This window comes from Megalobrama amblycephala, linkage group LG17 (assembly GCF_018812025.1).
Source record: "Megalobrama amblycephala isolate DHTTF-2021 linkage group LG17, ASM1881202v1, whole genome shotgun sequence".
Classification (NCBI taxonomy): Eukaryota; Metazoa; Chordata; class Actinopteri; order Cypriniformes; family Xenocyprididae; genus Megalobrama; species Megalobrama amblycephala.
The window spans coordinates 23,972,534-23,983,099 of NC_063060.1; the positions used below are offsets into that span (position 1 = coordinate 23,972,534).

The window sequence follows — 10,566 nt, forward strand, 5'->3', positions numbered from 1 at the left end:
CATAAATTTTTCCAATGAACTTGTTGAATTGCAAATTGCACTGTATATTTCATTCGCAAATTGAACTGATCTGGACTATTCTCTCACTGTGTAACTTTTGGCCCTCTTGTGGTTGCAAAAAAAAATGCATGCATGTGTCTTGAAGAACATTGGGTTTGGTTGTGCTTCAGCTCTGCTCCTCTGGTATCTTTTAGGAGTGAATGGACAAATAAATAACAAATGAAAGGAAATGCTGTATATCCAAAACCAAATCCGAATGGGGAAGTTCTGCACTGGATAATTGTCAGTTTTACTTCACATACACATAATTAATATCAGAACAGTGGCGTCAATTGACCAAAAGCTAAGGTATGGCGAACTTTAATAAAGTCATCAAATATTATTCCCTCAACATAAAAAAGTCACATATTTTATTCCTGACCCTATACATGCTACTGTAGCAGCCATACTCGAATATCACAAGGACCCACGTCTAGACATATTGAAGCCATTTGACAAATTGAAATCCATGCAAAAGTATAGTGATAGCAGAGAGAAAAAATAACCAAAATGCTGTTGACAACTGCACCAACCTTAAAATACTACTTTATACAGATGCTGTGGTAGCCGCGATCAAAATGAGTAGACAACCTTTGAAACTAAGCTACTTCAAAGTTTAAAAGTCTAAAGTATCCAATTTAAATGCCAATTTAAATAATGTGATGACCAAAAACTTTTTATTCTTAAAAAGGTTGTCCCCATTTGTAAAACTAATTTTTTAATGATGAATAGGAAAGACACTTTCTAAAAACTTTTATTTTAAAATTTGAAAAAGACATTACATTTTAAATTACCACTATAATCAGTAGATGGCTGCAGAGGATCACTTATTGATTTAACCATTCACACTCCCTAATATAGGCTGTTTTTTTTAATCACATATTTTGCTTTTAAATCTATTTCTAGACATTATCAAATCACTATTATAACATTTAAGAATCTATTTTTGTCATTTTGTCTATTTGTGTTTCTTTTTTTGCACTGAAGTATTAAGTATATAATCGTAAAAAAAAAAAAAAAAAAATCACAAAATGTTATGAAAAGCAAAAACTTTTTTTCAAATTATTTAAATCAGTACTTTTCCTCTTGAAATTACACAGCAAGTGAGTAAAGAGCGCTTCCTTTATAAACAATGAAGCTATCAGTCAGTTCAGTGCAAACTCATTAAAGGGATGGTTCACCCAAAAATGAAACTCACCCTCAAGTTGTAAAAAATGTCTTTGTTCTGCTGAACACGAAGGAAGATATTTTGAAGGAAGTTGTAACCAGGCTGCTTTGGGGCACCATTGACTTCCATAGTATTTTTTTTTTCCTAATATGGAAGTCAATTGTGCCCCAGAACTGTTCAGTTTCCCACATTCTTTAAAATATCTTCCTTTGTGTTCAACATAAAAAAATGTATACAAGTTTGGAACAACCTGAGGGTGAGTAAATGATGACAGAATTTTCATTTTTGGGTGAACTATCCCTTTAAGTGCAAAAACTCCTGTTTTAGTCAATGAATCTGACTAAACTGTTCAATCCATCTTTTGTTTACATCATGTATCCACTTTTGTCATCATAATGAGAGGATTTGTCCGCCTGTAGACCTTAGTAAACTTGCGCTAAACATAAACACATTCAGCGTTTTAAGAGATACTGAGCAGATACCTCACTACCATTCACTTAAACACCTCTGATTGGTCATTATTTTCAACAGAAATGGCTGTGATTGGCCAAAATACTCTATGCTGCAAACTCACTTTGTAAACTGACATATCCACAGCTACGTTGAACTGCACATACTTGACACGAATATAACAAACATCACTTTAACATGCTTTTCTTCTCTTTTATTAAACAATTACAAATTATATGTTACACATAGTAAAATAACTCCGTTAATCCTGCAATAAAAATATATTACTTTGACTTGACCAGGCAGCCAAGGTGCCCTGCCAATACCCAATAGACCAATTTGGTGTTTGCAAACAGCGATGACGTTTTTTATGGGCGGAGCCTACCTGGTTGCAGAAAATGACAGTTGAGCAGTAGCAGTCTATGGAAGCCACGAAATAAAAGAATAAAAAAAAAGTTAATTTCGAGTTTATGTCTCAGAATTCTGACTTTTATTTCTCGCAAACCTGAGTTTATATCTCACATTTCTTACAAAGAAAAACAGAATTGTGATATATAGCCTACTCGTTATCCTGTCTTTTCTGAATTGCAATTTATCCCGCAATTCTGACTTTTTTCCCCTCAGAATTGTAAAATAAACTCACAATTGCGAGTTATAATGGCCGAACTGGGAGTCATAAACACGCAAATGCAAGAAAAAAAGTCAGAATTGTGAAATAAAAATTTTATAGACTATGTTTAAAAGTTATCTATGTAAAATGTTATAAGTTTAAATATTATTTCATGCTGTAACTGCTATGTATGTATGTCCTCTGAACTGCATATGTGAATATTATGTAGACTTACTGTTTACTTCAAATTCCTGCTTTAATAGTAGACTAATCCTTGCAGGTGTCATCAGTCCAGTCTGTGAAACGTCTCAGTTTAGCTTCAAAGGACGTTTTCAACGATGGTTTTCTTTAAAAATGAAGACTATATTTTTTGCATTCCGATTCCAACATGCAGAGGCACAACAAAACGTTTTTCTCTTATTCTGTGGATTTTGCACATTTTCCTCCAATTGCTACCGCTATTTTTCTGCAACCACTATGCGCGCGCAGCTGCAAGTGACGTAATTGTGACGTCTGCTCCAAAGAGGTCAATTGACACCCTTTTACATAAAGAAAACTTTCTTGGCAGAGAAGGTGAGAATGTCCGTTCTAGGAATGTTCTGGGAAACAAAAATTGTTAGCTGGAACAGTAGCCGGAGCTATACTTTTCTATGTGTACAGATATGACGTGACATGCACAAGCCTATTTTGTGTTTTCGAAATTTCCTGCGTAATCTGTAAATTTTTTTATAGGTGTGTTTGTGGAGAGTAAATAAAACAGTTTGGTAGAAGAATTTTGTTTGCACCCTCTCATTTTTTTAATAAAAAAAGTTACATCCATTCTTCCATTGAATGTGCATCCATTGAACTGTTCTGAAAACTGTGCAAAGGTGTTTTGCGTTTTGTTTTTCTTCATTCTTTGTATATTTTGTTATTTTCATGAGCTCTCTTATGAATTATCCGTAACTTAAAGGGATAGTTCACCCAAAAAAATTATCCCACGATTTACTCACCCTCAAGCCATCCTGGGTGTATATATGCAACCCTTTGGGGCACATGAATAGGCCCAACACAATTACAAAAATATTTGTGTATTAAATATTTACAGCTTTTTTTTTTTTTTTTTAAATTCTCATTTTAGACTTCTAATTTGTGACCGGTGTTTTGTTTTGCTCTATCCTCTGCGCTTCTGCGTTCGTCATGCACCGGGTCAGAGGTCACTCTTCCGCCACAAATCAATGTGTACTGGTGTCTGCCGGAAGCTATTTATTATTGTGAATAAAGTTTTAAATATATTTTTTTCTTAAGAAAACCCATTGCTTTGATTCAAAAGGCCTTTATTAACCCCTGTTTATTTATTTTATGATGAATGGATGCATTTATTTCGGGCTTCAAAATGGTTCACTACGTTTATTTTGTTATTATATCTGTTTGTTTGAGAAAGAATGTAGTCATATACACCTAGTTTGGTTTGAGGATGAGTAAATCATGGGATCCTGGTCCTGGGGATAATCCACTGCTCTTTAAGTTAAGCCAAAGCTTTTTGCATTAAGTGCAAATAGTTTATTTAGACTAAGTGTAAATAGCCATTGGATGCTGCCTTAAAACATGTAACTTACCTGTTCAAACCAGGCCGCATGCGCTACTTGTCACCATAGAACAAAAAAAAAAAACATTATATAACACTTAATTTTAGCATTTACTCTGCCTTTCGAGTGCTGGGCAAAGCATTGAAATAGAAATCCCAGCCCAGTTAGTTAAACTTAAGTTAGTTAATTAAAAGAAATGTGTTCATGCAACTCAAAACAATAAAACAGTTCAGTTTACTTGAAATATATCAGTGCTGTGAACTCCAAAGAAAAAAAAAAGAGTTCTAAATACTCATAGCAGTTAATTTAACTGAACTAATTTGTTCAATTTAAGTTTGTCCTACTCAAACCAATGAAGTATTTTGAGCGTTCGGGTTTACAGTGCGTTTAAGTTATTGTTTAGGGCAGTGGATTTCAATCCTGGTCCTGGGGATCCACTGCTCTGGGCATCGTTTCCCAAAAGGTTGAACATAGAACCATTGCCACTGATTGACTTAGGGTTACAATGTTTTTGGGAAATGCAGCTCACCATGACCAGGATTGAAAACCACTGGTTTAGGATATTAAAGATAATGGTTTGATAGTGTATGTTTTGGTAATAAAATAATATGTTTGCTTATTTGCAGATCAAAGTATATTGAATATCTTCATCCATTAATCTTAATTTTTGTATAGGATGAAGTATAATTGTAAAATAAATTGCATGGCTCATAGATCAGTACTTTTTATTTATTAACCACTCTATATGTTGTGTGGTCTATTCTGTATTGCTTGAAAGATTTTAAGCTTAAAGTCTCTATATATTTTGCAATCCGTCTTGAATACAAACTAAACAAACTGATGTCAAAGTTTTAGTCATAAAAACAATATTTACAACAGTAACTGGGCTGTACTGGCATATACATGAATTACATTATAATTTGAATCGCTACACATGCTTTTATGTTTATATGATTACAGAACACAAGATGTAATGTTCTTGTTTACGGTTATGTGCAAGTGCATTGATCCTTTTATAGGGTAAATAATTTTTTAAGCTAATCATGGTCATGCCACAAATAATAGCCTACTGCTGATAAAGTTTAAATTGTATTCACCTGAAATATTCCTTTAATAACTAAACTTAACTGGAAACAGCGCTCATTTCATAAAATAGCCCACCTTATAAGACATGTCAGTTTATTTCAGCTACAGTAGAAACATGCAAACAGCAACTGCTAATTTGAAATGTTAATTTTGAAACTTAATTTGAAAACTATAATTTGAGATACATTTTGCTGAGGAATAACAATCCATCTAACCTATAAATGAATAAGATGTTGACAAGATTGTCATGTAAACAAACAATTTTTCCGTATTTAGCATTTTATGACGTTAATAGTGTGATTCATGAAAGCATTTGAGACTCTTGAATGTAAAATGGATAAGATTTGAACTCATTTGCATTGTGATTAAAAGCATCATTTATTTATTTACTTACTCATTTACAACATAACATGCAAGTATGTTTCTTTAATACATGTCAAATGTTCTAAATTTCTCTGTTATTGTAACGTTGGGAGTCGTGACGACAAGGGGTGCGTAGTCGTACAGGCAAGGGTCAAACACCAGCAAACAGAAACATAAGGTCAAGGCAGAAGAGTAATCCAAGTCACAGGCAATGGTCAAGGCAGGTAGCAAACAATCAATCATAAAACAAGGAATAAACAGTCCAGGGTCAAAACAAGGCAAGGCTAGGAACTAAGAACAAGGATTAACACGGAAAACATACGACTAAACAATACTCAGCCCTGTGTGTGTGTGTCTGGATGCAGCTTATAAAGGGTCCACTGATGGGAAACAGGTTGGTTCCTAGATGGGGAATTATGGGAAATGTAGTCCAGAGTGATGTATGACTGTGTGTGCAATGAAATGGTGAACCGGCAACCTCTGGTGGGGAGTAGCAGGAACCAGCAGGCGCCGGATACGTAACAGTTATGATAAGCTAAATAGCTACCAAAGGCACCATCATACATTATTGTGTAGAGATCATTTTCAACAGTTACTTGCAGTGGTTTCTAAATCACAAATAAGCCCTTACATTTTCAAGTCTTTCCTATGCGAGTTACATAAAGGTGATCAGAAATAACTTTTCCATTCAGAATTACTGGGTGAGTTGCATAAAGCCAAAAGTCTTCCAAAATTCTCCCTCAAAGCATTTATGAAGTCTGGTACACCCCGACTATAGAGGAGCTGATTCTCTGCAATAGTTACAACTGCCTTCATCACATCTTCCATGGCCTTTACCACAGGGTCCCAGAGGATGAAACGTTGAGTTTGCCTCTCCAGTACAGTGACTCTTCCACTAAGAACACTCAGAAGGGTGACAGCCCTTCTGACCATTTCCTGAATATTGCCTGTGTCCTCTAGATGCTTTTGAATCTCTTTGAGCTCCCATTCACACTTCTTCAGTGCCTCATTGGTCTGCTCAATTTCATTCTGTGTCCTAGAAATTATGCTTCTTGTAACGATACACTTTTATAGTCCATTTCCTCACTTCAGAGTCAGAGCTTTGTTTCTCCCATTCAGCATCTCTGATGGCATTGAAAGCTTCTTCCGATCCTTTCTGTCCCTCAATTATCATTATTGGACCTGAAGGGAAACAGAAATATCTTGAATATACATCAGTCACACATGTTTGAATGCATAACTTCATAAATTACTACTTGTACAATTCAGGGTGATGGTAGGAGTAGTGGAATTCTCACCAGCAATCCATCCTAAAATTGGTATTGCAAGCAGTACTCTCCCTGCAGTTGTTACATTATCATATGTGCTCCTACTGTCTTGATGTATTCTTATGGCATCTTTTGCTGATTCTACATTTTTTTTAGCCTGCTCCAAAGCCACTTTGGAACGCTTTAATGATTCCTTAGCAGAATTCATTTTTATGCAAACATTTTCCATGGTCAGGCTTTTGTTTTTTTTATTCTGCTGAACATTTTGCTTTTCTCTAATAAGTCGCACCATACAATCATCCAAATATCCAAGTTTTTCTTTAATCATTGTCTCCGATGTTTTCAGGCACTGCTCAGCATGCTCAATATGATTCCTGATTTTGTTATAATTGGAGCACATATCAGTTGTGGGATTGACATGTGCATTGCTGAGGAACTTGCAGATGTTACAGATAGAGACAATTCCCTCATTTAGAGGCCCTGAAACTGCCTCCATAGACTGCACATACTTGACACCGCAGGTACTAAGGTATGGGAGGAGGCAAAAAATTAAAAGACATACAAACATGTTTTAATGGTATATACATCACAATGGAATACTTATCCTCTTGCATTTAAAGAAATATTAAAATGTCTTCACATTATTCACTTGTGCATGATATACTGTATATAACTTACTTATGTCTGTGGAATTGGTTCATTTTTCCTGTTACACACAAACACAAAGGGGAGGATCAATAAATATTTTTTACCATGAGATCACATATCATGCAATAGCAACACTTTCAAGAGTAATTTGACACAGTAATAAAAGTAATGTAAGGACCACCCATTGGGCCAACGAGGGAATCCAATGGTATGGGCGAAGGTATAATGCGTGTATGTCCTTTACTTGCACTTCTGTAAAGTTCACTTAATTTGTAATAATGTAGTTTCAATTGGACTCTAGATCCATATTTAATCTGACTCCAATTTCATATTACAATAAAATTAAGAATGAGATTATTATTAGTTTAACTTTTATTCATTTTGAAAATTGGAATATTCTGGGTATCCCATACTTACAATTATTCGTTCATTAGGGACCCGATGTTGCATCGATCTTAGACAGAGGATGCAGGGTTAACTATTTACCTTTAAGTCGGCCACTACACGTTTGCTCATATGTAGTTTTCATAGTCAACTTGCTAAGTCATACACAGTAATCAGTAAAGTGATAGACAGTAATCAAAGGGTCCCAGATGATGTGCCCCATGCTCTATTAATTCATGGGCTTTTAGTTTGATCTATCCTGGACAAAATATTCGCACTAACACCAGACTCCACTTAATCTACTGGTCATAATGATTTCAGAAGCATAAAGGATCAAATGTAACATTTTATTCATCAGGTAAAAATGTATCATGCCAATTACAAAATTAAACAATAAGAAGCCAATTTAGAAATGATGAATACATAACATCAATTGCTCAAAGATGAATCTAAGAGATGCATACCTGACACAGAGAGATGCACAGCAGTTGTGTGAATGTTCTGGGTGCAGGACTCAAGACACTGACACAGCACTGTGTGGAGGGGGCGTTTCTGGTTACAGAATCTTAATGACTGTTCTGCCAGTTTCCCTTAAATACTCAGACCAGAACAAACAAGCTGTAAATATTTAATACACAAATATTTCTGGAATTGTGTTGGGCCTATTCATGTGACCCAAAGGGTTGCACCTGGTTCGGGGGAGAGGAGCAATGATTATCAGATATTTTTGAAAGGACACCGGCCACAATAGGGAAACAGAATTCTCTTCCATTTTAAAGATTTGTCATCATATATTCGACTTCTGTGAAATTGAGACCATTTTACCAATCACACTGAAACATTTAAATGGATTCCAAACATGAAAAGGAAAAAAACAATAGATACATCATATGTGGTATATAGACATTCTTAGTGAACATAAGTGACTTGAGTCAGGGAGACAGTAGAGGGTGTAGGAAGGGGGGATGCATATATACTGTAAGTGAGGAGAGAAGTGTGTGCAAGGTGGTGTCCTATGCTCTTTCTTTGAGATTTTCTCTCTAGATTATTGAGTTTATTGTTTTGTTGTATGGTGTCTGTTTCTTGTGAGAGCTGCTCTTATGTTCAGTCTTATCAGGAATTCCAGTCGTACAAAAATATTAATAATTGACTCTTTGTTGTTCCTATACACGCACCCAGGGACGCATTAACATTAAGCCAGGACTGGACAGCTAGTTTTCAAACGTCATACATACAATCAGTCATTTACGAAGGCGTGGATATACAGTAGTCGAGGTCAAGTTGATTTACAACATGAATGCTGACAAAGTGCACAACAGACACAACAAAACAACATCATACAATAAAATTTAAGTACTAGTAAAATATACCAAAAGAAAAACAAAATAAAAATTACAGAATTAATATAAAACATAACCAAGCGAACATATTTTAAACTAAAGGTGTTATCGGATTAAGCATACAGTCATCTGAAGGTTTTATATCCAGTCAGTGACTGTCTTACATTGCTGCTTTAAAGTCTTAATTTTCATTTCAGGAGGTCTTAAATTTGTTAATGGAAAAACAGGAATTGCGATATGGCTTAACCTGATAAACTTCAAAAGGCTATGATTTAATTAAACATGAGCAATGCATGTTTCAAAGTAAAAACATGGGACTGTTGCGCGGCCTTCATACACGCACTTTCAGAGCAGTTTGCAATCACTGAATAGCCCACATGCCAAGCGATTGCTTTGATCTACTGCTGATGAATTACTACTTTTGTCATGAACCAGGTTTAATTGCTCCTTTTCTTCTTTCTTCCTATCGTTTCTTTTAGTTATTTTTACCTGCAGCTCATTTCTTCTCAGCGTTCGCGCTGATTGCTCACGCACCTGTTGCGTTTCTTCTCTGATTGTTTCCCCTTCTTTGCTCTGCTGCTAGCCGTGCTTTAGTGTCGGATTATTGCTTTCCCACGCTGGCGTTTGCTCCTCGCTGTTTTAAGAAACCTTTCTGACCTGTTACATTGTGTTCAGTGATGGGAATTACTAACGCTGTTACTTTTTTCAGTAACGAGTAATCAAACTAATTACTTTTTCTCCCGTTACAACGCCGTTACCGTTACTGACAAAAAAAATGCCGCGTTACTATAATTGAGCTCACTGATGCGGTTTTCATCTGAGTAGCTCTCTCTCAGCCGTGGGACCTGCAAAGATTTTTCTCTGGTGTGTGTTGGGGTTAGTCATACACAGATACAATTTTAAACTTTTATAACTATAAACTGATAATAATGTACGATGTGTGTGTGTCAGAGCATGCGAGCGGAGCGTGAGCTCAAACCAGACTACCCTTTGTGAAATTGTGACATGCTGGATCGAAAAATGTGAAATACGTTTTTTTTCAAGTCAACTAGTAGTTGTTCATTTAAGCCATAAGTTGACTAATCACATTTATATTAATTTAATTTCTTAAATACTGGAGAAAATATACCTTAATAAATAGGCTATAGCACTCAAGCGCACATAAAGCTTACCATAAAGAACCGGCAAAAGTAATGATTATGAATGTGACAAAAACAGCAAGGAGACATTTTAATTGTTTATTAATAAAGTAGCCTATTTCTTTTCGTTTTTAATTATTTCGTTTTCGTTAAAGTAGATATTTCAAGCTTTCTATAGATATTTTTCTCATGTCTGCGAGGCAACCAGCCTATACGCTCAGTTTCGGTTCATTTAGCCTAAGACGTGCTTCAGTTCACGCGCCAGTGATCGCGCCCGCGCCTCCATGTCAAATTGCCTGCTATATTTACTTCTTATTTATTAAATCCAGGCAATTGGTTGATGAAACATTGATTAAAATGAAGATACAATTTTTACAAAACGAAATTCACTTTAAAGAAGGCTTTCTACAAAACAAAACTTAATGAAGTGTTTAAAATCATGTCTGACCCACTCCATGACTCCCGATATATTGCGCATCTCATTATCTTCGGAACACAAATTA

At 35.4% G+C, this 10,566-nt stretch overlaps 1 pseudogene; it reads right to left on the bottom strand.

Annotated features, from left to right (window-relative positions):
- Positions 1 to 5,280: 5,280 nt before the first annotated feature.
- On the bottom strand, positions 5,281 to 8,144 carry LOC125251031 (annotated as a pseudogene).
- Between the last annotated feature and the right edge of the window lie 2,422 nt (positions 8,145 to 10,566).